This window comes from Lepidothrix coronata, unplaced genomic scaffold (assembly GCF_001604755.1).
Source record: "Lepidothrix coronata isolate B3197 unplaced genomic scaffold, Lepidothrix_coronata-1.0 Scaffold176, whole genome shotgun sequence".
Taxonomy (NCBI): Eukaryota; Metazoa; Chordata; class Aves; order Passeriformes; family Pipridae; genus Lepidothrix; species Lepidothrix coronata.
This window is the reverse complement of record NW_016690356.1, coordinates 147,570-150,867: the sequence shown is the minus strand read 5'-3', so window position 1 is coordinate 150,867 and position 3,298 is coordinate 147,570. Positions and strand designations below refer to the sequence as shown.

Here is a 3,298-nt window from a genome sequence, read left to right as displayed (position 1 = left end):
AAAATATAGCTGGTTCGTTCCGAGCTTGGCTTTAGGGGCTGGATTCCAGCGGCAGGAATCCCACATCCCTGCTTTGCTACCCGGGCATCGCCGAGCACAGCCCGTGTGTCCAGGGCAGCCTGGGCAGGACGTGTCCGGGCTGAGGCTGTTCTGGGGTGATGCAGGTTTGGGGTGATGCTGTTTTGGGTGGCGCTGTTTAGGGGTGATGCCGGTTTTAGGTGATGCCGTTTTTGGGTGATGCCGTTTGGAGGTGATGCCGCTCTGTCCTGCCTCAGGCTCTGCCAGCTCCAGCTCCTGCTTTTCCCCCCCTCAGAGGGGGAAAAAAAAATAAATCTTGGCTTTGTGGCTGGGATGTGGCTTTGCAGGGGCTCCCTGATTGCGGGGACAGCGTTTTGCTCTTTGCCAGCATGGATTTAGGCTCTGGGCACAGCTCTGCCCATCCCAGCCCAGGCTCAGCCTCTGGCTCTTGTGGGACCCGGGCTTGCCCAAAAAAAATCCATGGCCAATATTTACCACGTCCTTTGGGAAGGGGTTTAATCCATGAGGCTCCTAAAGCCCCCCCGAGCTGATGCCCCCCGGGAGCAGGGGATGGGGCCAGGGCTGTGCCCACCTCGCAGGGACCTTGGGATGGTGGCCCTGCCCTGGAATGTGGAGCGTGTTCAGGGTTGGGGCACAGCAGCGAGTCTGGGGGTGAGTTTTTCCTCTAAAATAAGCCCCGATGAGCTATTTTAACGTTTTCTCCCCTGCTCTCTGCATGAGGGAGCTGAGGGTGTCCCCGGGCAAGGGCACAGGGCTCGGGCAGCCCCTGCTCCCTCCCAGCGAATCCATCTCCGGAAAAACAGCGCTTGTTTTCGCCCCGTTGTTAAACACTTCGTTGCCTTTAATGACCAATTGATACTTGAAATGTCAAACTGGAGCACTCCTGACCTTTCTGATGGAAAATAACTTCTGCCCAGCGGCTGCCAGGGATGCGCAGGGGCTCCGGAGAGAGGGAAAACAGCCCCGTGCGCGGGGGGCACGGGGGGCACAGGGGCAGGAAGGGGGTGGCTTTCGGTCCTTTTTGGTTTTCTTCGTACAAAACTGTGCCTTGAGTTTCTCTGCAAAGCCCCAGATGGGGAATGTTTGTCAGAACCTCGGTCCGTGCCAGGAGGGAGGCAAGGAAAAAAAAGGGAATAATGTGATTTTGGAAAGGCTCTGTCTCCTGGAGCGCCTCCTGAAAGGCCCAGATTTTCGAGGCAAAATAATGAGTGTTGGATTTCCTTTCCCCAACGCATTTTTTTCATGCAAATACCTTTCTTCCTTTTTTCTTTTTTTTTTCTTTTTTTTTTTTTTTTTTTTTTTTTGCTAGTCAACCATAACCACGGGCAGAGCAGGGAGTCAGACAGTCACGGTGCAGGAGCTCCGGGTTCCCATTAAAAACCTCTCCCGGGCCACGGGATGTTGGGATGTGCCATCGTGGCGACCCCTAAAGAGCTGCTGGAGGTGCCACCCCCCTGCCACGCTGCTGGGGGGGGGGACAGTGCCGAGGAGGAAGGGCTGGGGAGGGGGGGGGATTTTCACCCCTCGAAATGCAGGTGAAAGCAGAAATTAATTTCTCTGAAAGCTCTGGCGATCGAGGCAGATTAATCGGGGCTATATATAGAGGCTGTCCAGATTTTGGGGGGATTACAGCCTGCTCTGCTGGGGCACTGCCCATTCCTCTGTGCCCAGAGCTCCCTGCACGGGCTCTCCCCCCCCTCCTGCTGTTGCCAAGGCTCCCGAGGCTTGAAAAGATGCTTTTAAAAACGGAACACATTGAGACAAGAGCCGAGCCCTGCTGCTGCTGGTCAGCAAAGCTGGAGCTGCCAACAGCTCCAAAAGCCTCCAAAGAGGGGCTGAGTGTTTGCTGCCGGGCTGCTTTTCTGTTTTTTTCCAGGCAAATGGAAGTGCTGTTCCCAAGGGATGAGGGCAGAGCTCTCCCTGGGGGATCTGTGTGTGTGCTGGGCTCAGATCACTGTGGCCTCTGTGGGGCTTGGGGTGGGTTCCAGTCCCTCATCCTGGAGAAAAACCTGCAGGATCAGAAGGGTTTTGATTGTATTTTTAATGAAATTTCTCCTCCAGCTGTAAAACCAGGCCTGCCCCCCCTCTTGAAGACTTTATTCCCCCCCTGCCAGCAGCAGGGGCAGCTCTGTCCTCCCTGCAGGCTCAGGGATGTTCTGCTCCTCATCCTCCCCTGCTGACACCTCCACTTCTTGCTCCTGTGGGGTGTGATGGAATCTTGCAGCTCCTGGGATAGATGGGGAAAAGAGCCTTTCCCTGGTCCGAGCTGTGGCTGCTCCTCGGTGTCACCGCCTTCATCCAGCCCTTTTCCATGTGGGAAATCCCTGGATAACCACCCTCCATCGCTGCTGGCCATCCTCTCCCACCTCTGCTTTCCCAGTGGAGCAGGGACAGAGTCAGATATGGGAGGAATTCTGCAGGAATTCTGCAGAGGGGCTGGGGGTGCTCCTTGCCTGGCACACGGGGGCTTTTCCCCCCTGCAGGGCCGTGAGGAACAGCCCAGGAATGATCCCTGGCGCTCCACCTTTCTCCTTCCACGCCGGATTTTTGCTCCAGGAAGGATGGATGTACCCTGGCCTGGGCACGGATCTCCTCTCCCCGATTATGAAACCTCAAAGAGCTGCTTTGTTCCTTTGTTTGCAGAGGGATGGCAGCGCTGCCTGGCCCTGCTCTCCCCTCCCCGGGCTCCCTCTGCCCCTCCCCAGGGATGCTGGAGCAGCAGGGAAAGGAGGGAACAGGGAAGGGATGCTCTGCTCTGCCCTATATTCCTGCTCAGGGCTTCCCAGTCTGTCTGTTTGCTGCTCAAACTCCTGTTCCCAAAGAGTTTTCCACCTTCCAACCCGGGATTTTGGGGCACATTCTCCCCCTCAAGCACTTAAACAAGTGAAACATTGCAATGAGCCTTAAAACCCCAGAAAATTCCTCGGTTGCTCCTCGTTCCATGAGGTTGGTGCCAGTGGGGAAGGTCCTGGCTGGGGATGTGATTGATTTTCCTGCCTCCCTTCAAGGGCTTTGTAATATTCTCATTTTTCCTGCGAGTTCTGCTCGACCCAGAACGAGGGAGGAGTTTTGTAACGAGAGGAAAAAGCCGAGTCCAAGAATAATGCAGAGCTTGAAGGAACCTTGGAAACGGTGGCTGATCCTGGAGATGGATGGAAATGACTCCGAGAAATCAATAATCCTTTTTTTTTTTTTTAATGCCTCTGAGTCACTGGGAGCGAGGGGATGGAGGAACAAAAAGGCCCCATTAACGTCAGCA

At 55.3% G+C, this 3,298-nt stretch overlaps 1 protein-coding gene across 1 annotated transcript in view; it reads left to right on the top strand.

The window, feature by feature from the left end:
* Nucleotides 1-3,298, top strand: part of CORO2B (coronin 2B) — a 28,664-nt gene that overhangs the window by 1,017 nt on the left and 24,349 nt on the right. The gene's annotated exons all lie outside the window — the stretch shown is intronic.